Here is a 17,989-nt window from a genome sequence, read left to right on the forward strand (position 1 = left end):
TCCCCAGTCCAAAGGACTCTCGGAAAGTGACAGTCAGTCCTTAGAACAATTCCTGCAATGCTTTTGTTTCTGAGCTACAGAATGACTGGGTTGATCTGCTCCTGTAGGCCGCGTTTTCCCGCAATTGCATGAAGCACGATTCAACACTGGAATCACCATTCTTTTGTGCCCACGAGTACCATCCCGCTGCCCTTCATCCTTCCTGTCCAATAGCAAGAAAGAGGGGAACCCTCAATGGTAGGCACTACACATCTATACGACCAATATAAATCCACGTAGATGTCCGCACATAACACCACGAGTACCGGAGTGGTGCACACTTGTTAACCATATGCAAACTACAACCACAATATGACAAGCAATCACCTAGATGTGGGACACACTGACTCATAGAGATCCTGAGGTCCCCCCGAGGGAACCCACAGAGTCGTGCGGTAACAGAGAGAATCCCTTGGTGATGGTAGAAGCAGTAGTTAGCAGTAAATGGCCAGCGTACTCACAAGTCCATCCGCTGATGTATTCCACTTGTCCGGTAAACAGCATGCATCCTCTGTTGTAGATAAGTAAAAAAGAAAAAAGGCAGGGTGTACTGCTAGGGAAAGAAAGAGAACTGGAAGCCAAAAATAGAAAAATAACAAAAGATTTAATGAGGCATCATGCCTAGTTAAAAAGAGAAACCTCTAACGCGTTTCTCGCCAGGGGGGCTTTATCTTTGATAGATAGATAAAGATAAATCTCACCTGGGAAGAAATGCATTAGATGTTTCTTTTTAACTAGGCATGATGCCTCAAAAATCTTTTGTTATTTTTCTATTTTTGGCCTCCAGTTCTCTTTCTTTCCCTAGCATTGCTCCTAGCCTTTTTTCTTTTTTGCTTACCCTTCCAGTCCACTCTGGATTTCCTGCAGTGGATGACAAAATCCAAGAACTCCAATTACTCTGGAAGAAAATCCAGGCCAATCTGAACAAAGTCGCCCTCCAGTAAAAAACCCAGGCGGATAAACGTCAGCGACCACCACCTCCGTTTCAAGTGGGAGATCAGGTTTGGCTGGTTACAAAAAATATCCACTTGAACTGACATTTATCATTTGGGTCGCATATTGATACCATGACATCCAAAATCTACTGTATGCCAAATTAGAAGGAACAAATCCTCCCTGAACCAGTTGGTCAGAAAGCACATCGCTCAGCAGGTGCTAATGGCAATTGTGCAAAAAACACTAATTTAATAGCAGTGGTACCGCCCGTTCTCACGGTCAGTAATCAGTTGGACACTCACTGGGGCCGATTCACTAAGCTCCGTTAAAGGGCTTTAAGAGCGCAATGTACCCTTTAAGCCCTATAAGGCTGCAGTGAGATTCACTAAGCAGTGATAACTGCGCTTTATCGGTCTTAAATGGGTTTTTTTTTGCCCTCGGCGCAAAATGCGCATGATCAACCTATAGCGCTGATTTTTGTCAGTACTACCGATTCACTAAGCAGCGCTAAGTGAATCGGCCTTAAAAAACGCGCCAAACAAACGCGCCAGCAAAAGGCAGGCGCAAAAGAAGCTGGACTTTGAAAAAATTTCATTGTTTACCTTTTTGCTGGCATACCATCCATACAACAGGCTCGCAGGGGCGTCCGGGGTTTCCCATGCCTGCGGTACCAATGGTGTGCCCCCAAAAATTAAACAATACTCTAAAAAAATACCCCCTTCCCCTAACACATAAAGTACATTAATGTGCAAAATTACTATTATCCACATTGGATAATAATGCATTTGCATATTAAATATACATTAATACAATAAATACATTAAATACATTTTGTGCTCACCCTTGTCCGGCACCCACGATGAAGGCCACCCACATCTTCCTCCCCGTCCATACACTGGGGTGCTGAAAAATACACAAAATAAGAAAAAGTGCCAAACTAATGTCCCCTAACCCTTAATGACCTTAGCGGTTATTAACCGCTACAGTCATTAAGGGGTTAAGCCACCCTGACACAATACCCACCCTTCACCCATTTATTTGTACAGTGGCTTCATCATGTGTGCAATAAAAGAGCATTAAAAACAATTGAAACACATTAAAAATCAACATACAATACAACCACTGATTTGTCCTGTACGTATGTATACCCATAGTGACATACATACATTCAGGCCAAATAAATGGACATAAAAAAAAATGGACGTCAGATAAAAATGCTAAAAAACCTGTAAAATAAAATTAAAATACATTTTCTTTTTTGACTTACCATTAGATGAACCCGTCACAGCAATCAAGGGGAACCAGAAGCACTGGAGCAGCTAATCCAACAACAGGAACCAGGTAACCATAAAATAAAAAAAACCATTACCATCCACAAGTGTCTTTATCTTCTTTTTTCTAGTTGTAATACATAGTGGGGGTCTTCTCCGTCTTCTTCTGTCTTCTTCTGTCTTCTGTCTTCTTCCGGGATCTTCTTATCTTCATACGCCACACCCTGGTCTTCTTTCTTCATAGGAAGTCTTTCCTCCTTGGCGTCTAGCCTGAAAATGAGACGACATAGGCTTTTAAAGGCCTATGACGTCACATTTTTGTCATATGGTTCTCACGGTCCTGATTGAGCCGTGAAAACCATGTGTTTTGGCCGACAAAAAAAAAATGATGATGTCATTTAAAGGCAATGAAAGCACAGCCAATCAGAATTGGCTGTGCTTCAATTGTCTTTAAGATGATGTCATGAACAGAAAGATGTCCGGCCTCACATGGTACGGTAGCCAATCACAGCGTGGTGAATACATCCCAACTCTGATTGGCTCAAGTACCATGTGACAGGCTTTCAATAACGTCACATCCGTTCTCCCCAAAGCCTCTGTCACATGGTCTACTTCAGCCAATCAGAGTTGGGATGGAGTTCTCACGCTCTGATTGGCTACCTTACCATGTGAGGCCGGACATCTTTCTTTTCATGACGTCATCTTAAAGGCAATTGAAGCACAGCCAATTCTGATTGGCTGTGCTTTCATTGCCTTTAAATGACGTCATCATTTTTTTTTTGTCGGCCAAAACACATGGTTTTCACAGCCCAATCAGGACCGTGAGAACCATATGACGAAAATGTGATGTCATAGGCCTTTAAAAGCCTATGTCGTCTCATTTTCAGGCTAGACGCCGAGGAAGAAAGACCACGGCGTGGTGTATGAAGATAAGAAGACCCCGGAAGAAGACAGAAGACCCCAGAAGAAGACAGAAGAAGACAGAGAAGACCCCCACTATGGATTACAACTAGAAAAAAGAAGATAAAGACACTTGTGAGTGGTAATGGTTTTTTTATTTTATGGTTACCTGGTTCCTGTTGTTGGATTAGCTGCTCCAGTGCTTCCGGTTCCCCTTGATTGCTGTGACTGGTTCATCTACAGTAATGGCAAGTAAAAAAAAAATGTATTTTATTTTTATTTTACAGGTTTTTTGGATTTTTTTCCCTAACGTCCATTTTTTTTTATGTCCATTTATTTGTCCTGAATGTATGTATGTCGTTATGGGTATACATACGTACAGGACAAATCAGTGATTGTATTGTATGTTCATTTTTTAATGTGATTAAATTGTTTTTAATGCTCTTTTATTGCACCTGTATTTATGTCTGTAAACTATAGATGGACATACATACAGGTATAATAAAAACGTGTTGGCTTGCCTTGATTGGTTGTTTTTGTGAATAATAATTTGCTGCTTTGTGTAAAAATGTGTTGCTAATGTACATTTAATTTTTGCAAATGTTTAGTTAAAGCCTGGTTGCTATAGATTATTTTAGTGGCTTATTTTTGGAAGATAGATTTTGTTTGATGGTTACTTTGACATAGATTATTGTTCACAATGGTTTGTTTGTTGGATTTCAAGTGTGTAATTGATTTGTATTGTAATTGATTGGTGATTGGATTAATTGATGGTAAATTAATTGTGTTGATGATTTGTTTTTCTTTAATGATTGTATTTGTATCTTGTTTGGATTTGTGTCTTTGATTTGGAGCATTGTTTGACATAGTATATATGATGCAAAGATTATTTGTATCATGTACACATTGTCAAATTGAGTGTTTGCATTTTGATTTATTAGACATTGATTGAGCTTGGTGCTGTTTGATATTTGGAGAGATTTGAATTTGGCCATGTACAGTATTTATTTGTATATTGTTTAATCATGCATATACAGTATATATATATATATATATATATATATATATATATATATATATATATATATATATACATACACAGTATAATATATATATATATATATATATATATATATATACACATGATGAAGCCACTGTACAAATAAATGGGTGAAGGGTGGTATCGGGTCAGGGTGGCTTAACCCCTTAATGACTGTAGCTGTTAATAACCGCTAAGGTCATTAAGGGGTTAGGGGACATAGTTTGGCACTTTTTCTTATTGTGTATATTTTTCAGCACCCCCAGTGTATGGACGGGGAGGAAGATGCGGCTGGCCTTCATCGTGGGTGCCAGACAAGGGTGAGTACTAAATGTATTTAATGTATTTATTGTATTAATGTATATTTAATGGGCAAATGCATTATTATCCATATGTGGATAATAGTAATTTTGCACATTAAAGTATAGTTTGTGTTAGGGGGCGGGGGGGATGTGTGTGGTATATTGCTATGTTTATTAGAGGCAATTGTCCCCAATAAACATGCGATAATGCCTTAACCCCTGCATTGCCTTAGCGGATAGCCACTAAGATAATGAAGCTGCTTTAATGTATTTTTATTAATATTGTGCAGTAGCAGGGGACCCCCTGCTCCCGCACACTATTATTAAAATTTTCATTAATCCATCATTACCATAGCGGATACCTGCTATGGTAATGAATTATTATTTATTGTTATGTGTTTCTTAATACTATTGTAGATGTGCAGGGGCTCTCCTGAGCTGAAACGCATTGGTTTCAGGTCTGAGGACCCCCAACTTCAGGAGTTACAGGCCCTTTTATGGGGTGCCGGTATCCCCTGCACTTTAAAGCTCCCGCTTCACGTGACCGGGACATGTAAATTCTGCAGGGGATACCGGCACCCCGTAACGGGGCCTATATCTCCTGAAGTAGGGGTCCTCGGACCTGAAACCAATGCGGTTCAGCTCAGAAGACCCCCTGCTCATGTATACTACAATTAAAAATCATATTTGGCCAGCACGATCGCCTGTAAGAGCCATGCATCGAGACGCAGCGTCTCCATGAAGTTCTTACAGGCTGCTTTGTTTATAATAGTTATCATGCTAAATAACTTTTAGCACGATAACAGGGGGGAAAAAGGTGATTGCGCGCTATGGCCCTTTTGGCCAAGGCTGGCCATAAACACGCCAAACAGCCTTAGTGAATAGCGCTTATGGCTTCAGCCTTTTGCGGCCGAGCGATAGAACCCATTTTAGCGCTACTTAACGTAGCTTAGTGAATCGGCCCCACTGACTCTGTTATCATATACATGCAGCAGCTTTCTCCTTCACAGATGATCCAGCTGTGCCAGCACTTTACTTTAGCTTGCATTTAGCTAGCAGCACATTTTGAGATCCTCTTATTATATAGATTTAGTTGAACACAAAAGAATCTTAGAATCGGTGTTCCTAGCAGTTACAACCTCTTTTCACTGCTTAATTTCCGTGAGAGCCTAGCGACTTAGAACAAATTGAAGTTTTCCTCCCTGAAGTGCAGGCTTCATTGCCGTGGAAACTTTTCAATTTAAACTGTCTGGTAGGCATACTGTTACTATCATCTATGAAATAAGACACAAGTATGCAATTCTGTAGTACTATCAATCTTTATTTCACACTCAATATGATACACTATTTTTAATATGCTTGTTCAATCTGATATTTCACTCTGTGTAGCGGCTGCCTACATGTTTATTTATTATTGCCTTTAACTGTCTGCTGTATAGCGTTACTTACCATGTGAGCTCTGTTGCCTAATCTGTACCCCTCACGTTGACATCTGTCACTCATTAGTTGTTGCTTAACAACAGTAACCTCACCCTCTCTCCCTTTCACGCCAAATTTGGGGTTTATAAATTGTATGGCCCTGAGCAATTTAGTTACCCCTGAAGAATGTTCCCTTTTGGAATAAAATATTAGGCTAAATGTTTGCTTGTTGAACTTAAATACTCTGTATCCCACTACTGTGCCATGCTGTATTTCGGATCACAATGTGACCCTTACTGACCTATATATATTATTAAGGTTATGGTGGGTAAAAAGTGCTGTGTGCTGGGTGATAATGGTGAAAGGCAGGGTTGCAGACCTGTCTGAGACATGCAAATGAGCACACAGTAATATTTACAGTTGATATATATATATATATATATATGAGTTAAGACACTGACTGGCACTGAGAGTTTGAAGCAGGGGAGCCTGGTTCATTTCCCAGTGTTGGCTCCTTGTGACCTCTGGCAAGTCACTGTATCTCCCTGTGCCTCAGGCACCAAAGCATAGATTGTAAGCTCCACAGGGCAGGGACCTGTGCCTGCAAAATGTCTCTGTAATGCGCTACTAAAAGACTAGCAGCGCTATACAAGAACATGCTATTATTATTATTATTATTCAGAGGAGTTTAATCTCCTGCATGTCGGAAATCATACATACTATACCTCTCTCCAACATACACAGAGTCCATGACTGTCATATATCCCCTACCCCCAGCGTAACATTGTCCTGTGGAGCCACCCATGCACCGAGACTGTGCAGCACACTGTCGGAGAACTCCGACTTCAATCTACTTTAACTTTTAATTTTTTTCTTCTTTGACTTCTAAATCGAAGAATTCTCCAAACTTCTCCTTATTTTCTGTTACTTTGACTGTCGGACTTCAAATGGTATCTGTAGATCTGGTTGTCATTGTTCAAATGTCTTTTTCTAAGATCACCTTCATTCCTACCAGTATCTTTGATTTTTCCACTTGGGCAAAATAATCTGGCCCTTGGGGCATGAATCACTCCAATTTGCTACATTTTTATAAAATCATACCCACGATGTGTTCTCGTTATTGAAGTGGACACAGTTGTCAAAGTCTTTGTAACTTATGCACATACACAGTGTACCTCATGCAGTAAAGTCTGATAGAAATTATCGGCAGGGTTTTGAAATCGCCATTTTTTTGCCGTGTTGCTCTCACGGTATGCAGAAGGACCCAAAAAACAGTGAGAGCAACATTTCCAAACATTGTCGAGTTGCCGGTGGTGATAGGACCTGCCCTTCGATAAGGGAACTAAATCCCCAATCTGATTGGTTGTAGTACACCATGTGACTCCCTTTGGATAACATCACATACTTGACCTAAAATAACTCCATCACACGGTGTTCTACAACCAATCAGATTGGGGATTTAGTTCCCATGATCTGATTGGCTGAAATACCATGTGACGCCGGCCATCTTAGAATTAGGGACGTCATGTTAAAGGGAAATGAAGCACAGCCATTCTGATTGACTGGCATCATTCCCTTTAAATGACGTCATACATTTTTTTTAAAAATCGGAACAAGGTTTTAACAGCCAATCAGATGGCTGTTGAACCAGTTCCTGCCCAAATGTGACTTCACAAGCCATATTTAAGGCCGTGGCACCTCATTTGAGCCTAAGTAGATGACGAGACAACATCGGTTGGAGACCACCTGGAGGCTCATGGAGCCAGGCGGAGCACTGCGGACAGCCGTCGGGACCACCGGGGACCCCCCGCCGCCCTGGGGTATTAATTGTGTGTGTAAAAAAATAAATTGTAGTTTCACAGTATGTGGTGGCAAGGGGGGTGGTTTGTGTATTGGTGTTTATTAGATATTGTAATGTTTTATTGTGGGCCAGGAGATGGGAAGTGGGGCTGTGTTTTTTTTTATATTGTATGTAGCGGGGATGGTGAAGGGGGTATTATCCAGAGGATGGGTGTTTAGGCCGACCGGTTGGCTACCGGGAGGGGTTAACCCCTTCATTACCTTAGCGGTATTAACCGCTAAGGTAATGAAGGGCTTAAGTCCACCCGCAATCCCCCCGCAAGGCCTAAACACCCACCCAGGGCAAAATACCACCTTCATCCACCCCCCGCTACCCACAATAAGCCTGGCACGGGTGGTTAACCCCTTCAATGCCTTAGTGGTTAGCCCTAAGGTAATGAAGTGGGCTGTAAATGCATTTTTCAGGCATCTGATTCATGCCGGAGGTCTCCAGTGGATATATTAATGGATATGTGGGAGAGGGAGTGGCTCAGTGAGTAAAAGACACTGAGTGGCACTGAGAGTTTGAAGCAGGGGAGCCTGGTTCAATTCCTGGTGTCGGCTCCTTGTGACCTTGGGCAAGTCACTTTATCTCCCTGTGCCTCAGGCACCAAAAACATAGATTGTGAGCTCCACGGGGCAGGGACCTGTGCCTACAAAATGTATCTGTAAAGCGCTACGTATAACTGGCAGCGCTATACAAAAACATGCTATTATTATTATTATTATTATATCAGCTCCGGAGACCCTGGCATCAATCCAATGCAGGAGAAAGGCCTAATTCTTTTTAAGTGCTGTCTTGCCGCTCATCGCCGCTTCTCCCCACCTTCTTGCCAATTTTTTGTGGCAGGACGATTTGGAGAGAAATTCGCCATTCTAGAGCGGCAATCAGCTGCGATAACTTGTTCAGGGCTACTAGAATACAGCGAGTTGGAAAAGCTGGCGATGAGCGCCGAAAAGTGGCATATCGCTGCGCGTCTGCCTTTTTTTCCCCCCGGTAAAAACAAAATCGGCGATTTTTGCTCTTATCGCCAGCTTATCAGGGTTTACTGAATCGCAGTAGGCTTTTTTGGCGATAAGCTGGCGATAAGTTTATCGCTGTTTACTGCATGAGGCCCACTATCTCTTCAAGTATTGACGCTAGCTGCTCACGCTTTGCCCGTTTCTCTTCTTTGGCTTTCTGTACCATTAACTTGACCTGCCTCTGTCGCTGGAGTTCCTTGAAGCACCGCTTTTCCTTGATGCTCTTAGCTTCCTCAAACCTGCGGAGAACATCTCGCTCCATCTTATCTTTCCATTTCTCCAACCCTTCTTTTATTCGTGTAGCAACGAGTTCTTCTAAGTATCATACTGTCTCATCCTCCCATTTAGTGGCACGACCATCTGCATCTGGTTCTGCATAATTGAGCTCCAGAACCTCTGCCTTGGCACAGATCTTATCAAATCTGACTGTACAGCATTGCATCTCTCTTTTACAGTTGACAAACTTGTGTTCTAGGGTAGGGGTGCGCATAAGGGGGGGGGCACGAAGACACTCAAATTAAATGCCGGGTAAGCGGTGAAGGCCTCTGGAAACTGCACTTACCTTGAGACAGATGGTTTCTGGAGACGCGTCGCCATGGCAACGCAGCATCAAGTGATGCTGCGGGTCATGTGACGTCACGTTGCCATGGCAACATGTAATCATGACACCAGGCGCTGGAGCTGAAGCAAGGGGGGGGGCACACAGACAGGGGGACAGCTAGCAGGGGGCGCAAGGAAAAAAGATTGTGTTCCCCTGCTCTAGGGTCTCTCTGTCATTGCATTAATTTATTCAGACGCAAGCACAGCTGCATAACCATTGAAGCATTTCTCAGCATGCGATACCGAATACATTTCTGTCTCATTCTCATCCAGACTGAATCTGTATAGAGGCTGCATTCATTGCAAGCAATCTATTTTAGACAGTGTGGGCACAATAATATGACTGGGTTTTTATTGCACTACTTATTCATAACTTGGTTCTTGTATTCTGCATTTCTTGTGGAAGCAGATTGTAGCACTGCAACGGCATTGCAGATGTGCTTATAGAAATGGACAGCTTGCTTGGTTATGATGTAGGATTTGTATCTGGACTGAATCACACAAGCAGTTTTCTTTATATCCCTGCAGTGTTTTTGCTGCTGATACACCAATCATTTGACTAAAGTGCAACAACACATTGTTTGAATGTCCATACTTCTTCATTTGTCATTGCATTCTCCAGCCTGACTGAACAACATGCGCTACTTTAATCTGGTGAGAAATCTGTTGAGATTTGAGTGCTTGCACATATAGCTTTCTCTCTCTATTCTTCCCTGGATAAAAACTCTGTAGTTTTTCTAGAGTGTCAGAATGCTGCTCTTCTTTTTTTTCAGAAGCTTCTCTGATCTGGGAAAGTTTTGACTGTAGACATAGGGACTTGCTCTTTTCCTTCCTGAGAACGCCCTCTGCTTTTTTCAATGCTAACTGCACCCTTAATGTTTCTTCTTTCACTTGGTTCTTCACCCTTTCTACTTTGTGAAGCTTCTACTTTCTTTCACTGACCTGGCCTGGTCAGTCAAATCTGAAACCTCTTTCAGATTTCTGTTCTCTCGTTTTACAGTCTCTAAACCACTCAGGACTTTTCATGGGCATCCTTCAATGAACACAGCTCTGTGATGAGACTGCAGACCTCGTGGCAAGAGTGTTCCAGCTCTGTGCTGCGTTCGAACCTCTATGACAGACCCAACTCTCTACTGAGATTGTGAACCACTTGCTCAAAGAAATTTTGAGCTCTGTGCTGAGACTGCAGAGCTTCTTTTGAGAGACTCCAGTCTCTGCCTGTGCGTCCTCATACTTCCGTTTCCAGCTAGCAATAATTTTAATAGAGTGACAATGCTTCTCCTCCATGGTGGTAAAAGTAGCAGTTGCCTTCTCAAGATCAGTCACCATGTTCTCCCACTCCCCCTGCATGAGACGTTTTGACTGCTCCATAGATACACACTCCACGTTAGCTGACACATTTGTCGCACGATTTTAGCTCCTTTTCCCAATGTTCAAGTAACAATCATAATCATCCCTGGCAGTGCATGAGTTAAGGCATATTTAGCCTGGTTCAAGGATTTCTTTCTGTTGCTGATACTTTTCCTTTGCCGCCATTCTTGTGACAATTCCACAAGTCACTCTGAGTTGCAGCTCCTTTCTGCCGCATGTTTTCCTGACTTCGCAGGGTTATCTTTCAATGTTTTTGTAACTTTCGCTCTTAGTGGACAAACTCTTCTCTTTTTCTTCTTCCACTTTACTTTGGTAGCTCCTGAGATCAGTAGTACTGGTAACACTCAGATTGCTAAAAGCGTGTGTATTTTCCTTGTGCTTAGCACGCTTTGCTTGCTGTGGCATTTGCTGGAGACAATCTTCCTCATGATGCTGGTGCATGCCTCTGTCACATTATATATCTATATCTATTTCATGGACACAACAGTTCAAATTTAAAAAAGAATTGTTTTTATCCATAATGATTTTACAAAGCAACACGAAAACAAACCATACCACAGACAATTTTCAAACACAAAAAAAAAACTATTTTTGTAAAAGTTTGGATTAAATTGGATGTTAACGAAGAATTTTCTGAAAGGTGCTATTTGGTGGATTTTCATACCTTTTGTAGTTTTTTTCTATTTGAAATTGACCAAAATTTGCTGTGTTTACAAATGTTTGAATTTTTTTCACACCTGTCTGAAACAAGAGTACATTCTGCATCTATAAATGACATGTCAGTATCACATCTTAAAGGATATCTTGTAAACTCATCTAAGAGAGAACCCTATTCAGACTTGTTTAAAATAAAAGGAAAATCCAGTAAGGCAATTGTTGAGTGTCAGCAGTGAGAAAACTTAAACTCTTTCAAATAAAAAGAGACTAAGTGATTCAAAGAACTCAACAAGTTGAACCTTAAATACTGTAAATGCATGTACAGTACCGGCATCTTTTATTCGAACACTTCCCGCACGGCAGGATGCGTGCGGGAAGCGTGGTGACGCGGCTTGTTGCAGCGCACTGTGACGTCACTGTCACGTGACGCGCCCGGCTTCCGCGGCTTCCCCGGCTTCCCCGACACCCCTGGAGTGTAAATTGAGGTAAGCGGGGGTGCGGGGAAGCAGAGGGGCAGAGCAGGAGCCGGGTTCGGGGTCGGGAAGGGGGGCGAAAATGCGCCCGAAGTGGAGGCGGGGTGCGTGGTGGAACCGCGGCGGCACGCGGTCTTGACTGGCGCCACCCGGATTAGACCCCGGCATGCCGCCGGCATTACATAGAATAAAAGTTGCCAGTACTGTACCAATAATTTATGGCAACCATCGGCAGATTAAGAGTTGGTTGTGTGACACAGAAATAGGGGTGACAAAAAATAAGTTGTTACTATATGTATGACTTGATCTAGATTTAGGGGCAATAGAGTTATTACAGTAGCATATTGTATGTTTGAAAGTTATGGCTCTAGATCAGGATAAATATAAGATCTAACATTTTCACGTTAATATGAGGTGGAAGTTGTCGAGTTGTACGTTTAGTGACACAACGTGCAATTTTCATCTATTAATTAACAATTATATATTTATTTTTCCCTTTTTTATGAGGCTCAAAACTTCCATTTGTTTGCAATGATATTGTCTGGGGACTCTAAAAATGATAGCCAAATCTAAATCATCCCCCACTGGTGGTTAACTTACTCTTCAATTAAAACCATAATGTAATTTTAGAAAAGTTCAAAAACAGTACAAAGTACAAGTTCAAAAACAAAAGTACAGTATACTACAGTACATAACTACAGTATACTGTTGCACATAAATGGTGCTTTTACTAAGTATATACTGTACAGTCCTGTACTATAGATACACAAAGAGCAGTACTACTGTACAACAGATACAATTGACAATTTGACATACACGCATGCGCAGAAATGTGATGACACGCATATGCGTTTCAACAAGGTTCTAATTTGACATACATGCACGCGCAGAAATGTGATGACACGCATATATATTTCAACAAGGTTCCAATTTGACATACACGCATGCGCAGAAATGTAATGACACGTATATGCATTTCAACAAAGAGCCAATTTAATATAAACGCATGTGCAGATTATATATTTTACATTCGGAAGGAGAGCGAAGTTTTATTTTTGTATTATTCGTTTTAACTTTATTATCCTGCACAAATAAAACATTCGTTAAAAATACTTTTTGTTGTGTGTGTTCATATTTCAAATCTTCTACAGTTTCTCAACGGTATTGCAGACAATGCTAAAATGCAATTTTCTGCACTCGATCAAAACACTAGTAAACTCACGTCTTAACGAAGGAAAAATTCAAGAAATCTTGAACCAAAGGAGATACAACCCGTTAAATGATCGGATAACGGACGTTGCATCTGTATATTAAGAGGTACAGTTGCCTCAGAGGTATTGGATCCATCTGTTATGTATGGAATTGCACAGTAATATATAGATAATTATAAACACATACTGTAAAGCGTTACGTTTTCATCTTAAAGCACAGGACATGTACCTGCGCCCTCTGACACCACACAGCTATATCCCCTGCACTAAAACACACCCTTACAAATCATCCTCACACATCCTCTTTCTATCCATGCTTCTCCTCCTTGCTTCTGGGGATATCTCTCCCAATCCTGGTCCTTGCCTTATTCCTACATGTGCTTGTCCTTGCCTGCCAATTGCAACCTCTACTCCTTCTGGTGTCAACCCCTCAAACCTCATACCCATCCCCTGCCACCCTCCCTCCTCTCTCCCTTTCTCCTGTACCCTTTGGAATGCTCGCTCCCTTTCTAACAAGTGCCTCTCTGTACATGACCTTTTTCTCTCTCACTCTCTGCTCCTATGTGCTATAACTGAGACCTGGCTCACTCAGTCTGACACTGCTCTGGAAGCTGTCCTCTCCTATGGTGGCCTTTCCTTCCCCCACACTCCGCGCACTGATGGCAGGGGTGGAGGCGCGGTGCTCCTGCTCTCCTCTCTCTGCCGTTACCGAACCCTTCCTATTCCTCCATCTCTTGCTTTTCTCTCCTTTGAGGCTCACACTGTCCAGATCTTCTCTCCTCTCCCTGTCCATGTGGCAGTCATCTATCGCCCACCTACCTCTACTCATCCCCCTTCTGCCTTTCTCTCTCACTTTGAATCCTGGCTCTCTTTCTTTCTCTCCTCACACTCCCCTGTTCGTCTCCTTGGGGACTTCAATTGCCACATTGATGACATCTCTCTCCCTTGGGCATCCCGCTTTCTCTCTCTAACCTCTTCTTTTGGCATTCAACAGTGGACTGCAGCCAGCACCCACAAGGATGGCCACTACTTAGACCTGGTTTTCACTAAAAACTTCTCTCTCTCCGATTTCTCCATTTCCCCTCTTCCTCTCTCTGACCATCTTCTCATCTCATTCTCTCTATCTCGTTTCTCCTTTTCTCCACCTTCATCTACCCCCCGGTTCTGCAGAAACCTGCGCTCTATTCACTTACCTGACTTTGAGTCCACTTTACGCTCCTCCCTCTCCTCTCTCAGCTCTGCTACAGACACTGACAACCTGGTCAGGAACTACAACTCTGCCTTGTCCTCCTCTCTTGATCTACATGCCCCACTTTCTCTCTGCCGCACTCGCCCTTCTAACCCTAGACCCTGGCTAAATTCCCACACGCGCATGCTGCGTTCCTCCACTCGTTCCTCTGAACGCCTCTGGAGGAAGTCTCACACTCTCGCAGACTTCCTTCACTACAAATTTATGCTATCCTGTTTCAACTCTGCCCTCTCGCAAGCTAAACAAGCCTACTTTTCTGCACTAATCAACATGCACAAGTCTAACCCACGCCGACTGTTCTCTGTCTTTGATACTCTACTCAAACCACCCTTCAGCTGCCTCTCATTCCTCCATCTCCGCTCAGGAATTTGCTGACTATTTTAAGGAAAAGGTGGAATCCATACAGCAGAACATCCCCTCTGTTTCTTCCTCCCATCCTACACATCTTCCTAACTCTCCTCCTGCCTTCCTTGACTCTTTTTCCACTGTCTCAGAGGAGGATGTGTCGCTGTTGATCGCCTCTTCTCCCTCTATCACTTGCCCTCTTGACCCCATTCCCTCCCATCTCCTAAAATCTCTTGCTCCTACTATAATCCCTACGTTCACACACATTTTTAACTCCTCCCTCTGCTCTGGAACCTTTCCATCCTCCTTCAAACATGCAACAGTCATACCATTACTCAAAAACAGCAAGCTTGACCCTACCTGTCTTTCTAACTATCAACCTGTCTCCCTCCTGCCTTTTGCCTCCAAACTCCTTGAACGTCTTGTATTCTCTCGATTGCTCCATTTTCTCAACACCTATTCTCTCCTAGACTGTCTACAATCTGGCTTCCGCACTGCTCACTCCATGGAAACAGCCCTCACTAAAATAACTGACGACCTCCATGCTGCCAAAGACAGAGGTCATTACACTCTGCTCATATTACTCGACCTCTCTGCAGCATTTGACACCGTGGACCACCCTCTTCTCCTTCATATTCTCCATACTCTTGGTATTCGGAACACAGCTCTATCCTGGATCTCATCCTACCTCTCCCATCGTACTTTCAGTGTCTCTTTTGCTAACACCTCCTCCTCCTCTATTGATCTCTCTGTGGGGGTACCCCAGGGCTTTGTCCTGGGACCTCTTCTCTTTTCTCTGTTCACACTCTCTCTAGGTGACCTAATAACATCTTTTGGGTTTAAATATCACCTCTATGCTGACGACACACAAATATACTTTTCAACACCCGACCTTACACCTACTGTACAAACCAAAGTTTCTGAATGTCTCTCTGCTATATCATCCTGGATGGCCCTCCGCCGCCTTAAACTCAACATGGCTAAAACAGAGCTCCTCATTCTTCCTCCCAAACCTGGCCCTACTATCTCCTTCCACATTACTGTTGGAACTACGATCATTCACCCAGTAGCCCAAGCACGCTGCCTAGGGGTCACACTCGACTCCTCTCTCACATTCGCCCCTCACATTCAAAACATTTCTCAAACTTGTCGCTTTTTCTTCCGAAATATAACAAAGATACGCCCTTTCCTCTGTTGCTCGACTGCTAAAACTCTAACTCAGGCCCTCATTCTCTATTGTCTTGATTACTGTAACCTCCTGCTGTCCGGCCTTCCTGCCTCTCACCTGTCTCCCCTACAATCTATCCTAAATGCTGCTGCCAGAATCACTCTACTCTTTCCTAGATCTGTCTCCGCATCTCCCCTCATGAAATCCCTCTCCTGGCTTCTGATCAAATTCCACATCTCACATTCTAGTCTTCTCCTCACTTTTAAAGCTCTACACTCTTTTGCCCCTCCTTACATCTCAGCCCTAATTTCTCGTTATGCACCATCCCGACTCTTGCGTTCTGCTCATGGATGTCTTCTTTCTACCCCCTTTATATCTAAAGCCCTCTCCCGCCTTAAACCTTTTTCACTGACTGCCCCACACCTCTTGAATGCTCTTCCCCTCAGTACCCGACTAACACCCTCTCTATCCACCTTTAAGACCCACCTTAAGACACACTTGCTTAAAGAAGCATATGAATAGCACTGTGGATATTCTGAACACATGATACATAAAGCCTGGCCCCCTGCAGATGCACTTACCAGAACTCCAACCTACTGTCTCTGTATGTTCTCCCTACCTAACAATTAGACTGTAAGCTCCTCGGGGCAGGGACTCCTCTTCCTTAATGTTACTTTTATGTCTGAAGCACTTATTCCCATGATCTGTTATTTATATTATCTGTTATTTATTTGATTACCACATGTATTACTACTGTGAAGCGCTATGTACATTAATGGTGCTATATAAATAAAGACATACAATACAATACAATGTATGTTAGCAGTTCATTGTATGGCTAGCCGCAATAATGTAACATGTGTGACCAAAAGCACTCATTGAAAGTTAATATATTATTATAGAATCAGATCTTCTGTACATGCAAAAAAATCAAGGTGATTTCCTAAGGCATAGTGGGCAGAGAAAGTAAATAAATGATCTGAGTTACTATTAATGTGGAGTGCAGACTTGGCAGAATCTGTGTTTCAGGCTTAAGATGGAGCTCAATAGTGTAGATACCATATGGTGTGAACATTTCAAAATGTCAGTAGGTCTCATAAATTCGACTCCACCCTGGGGGCTTCCCTAATAAACGAAGCCACAATCTGCCAATACAGTGTCAGGTCATATGAGGGAAACGTGTGAATAGACAAGAACCCTGTGGGTTTCGCTAGTTGTAGGAGCCCTTAGCTTCCACTTAGACATGTGGGTTAGAGTTTATCAAGTACCTTAAGGGTAAAAGATTGTTAATGAACTACTCTGAAGGCCTCCCATTACAGAAGGGTGTCTACATCTACCAAGTTAATATATCAGGCTACATAATCGATACCTCAAGCCTGCAAAGCTACAAAAAGCATTGTGGGTTGTTCTCCTTATTTGGAAACATGGTATCTAGTGTATAGATCAAGTACGTCTCCACCCGTAGGAGTGCTTTAATTCTGTCCCCTCCTCTCAGGGTTTTTTGTACTTGCTTCAGTGTAATAAATCTCAATTGAGAGATTTTGTGATTATTGTCTCTGTATAGTGCCTGGCCAAAGGGGATTTCTCTTATTTTGTACAAATATCACTTTTATGTTAATATAGATGCTGTTTTATAGGTCTTGAAGTCTGATCTATGTAGAGTTTGCCACAAGGGCATTTCAGTGTGTAAACATACAGGTAATACCTGGAATGATTTGTTCCTCAAGAATATAGATCTAGACCCTGCAGAGGAAGCAAAATAATTGATACACTTTGTGATAATGTATTTGGCATGCTTGAGGAAGATTTAATACAGAGGTACTGCATAATACCTCACATCGTAAGGACATGTTGGAGCTCATTCAGTCTGATCTGGAGCCTAAAATAAATATTTATTAGACCGCACTATTGTCCATGCTGCCTTTCTTTACTTCTGGGTAATTTCAGGAGACAGTACTTGTTCCTGCAGGAGTATCACAGCAAGTGTTTTTTCCACACTCAGAAGCAGTAATTGAGTGCATTGCTCTTTAGAATTAAAACATTTATCACGTACACTCAGGATCAACAGACTAAAAATAACACAAAACAAAATTTGTTTCAGTTACAGATGCAGTGGCCATTATTCGAACACTTCACGTGGTGTATAC

The sequence above is a fragment of the Ascaphus truei genome, chromosome 4 (genome assembly GCF_040206685.1).
Source record: "Ascaphus truei isolate aAscTru1 chromosome 4, aAscTru1.hap1, whole genome shotgun sequence".
In the NCBI taxonomy this organism is placed as follows: Eukaryota; Metazoa; Chordata; class Amphibia; order Anura; family Ascaphidae; genus Ascaphus; species Ascaphus truei.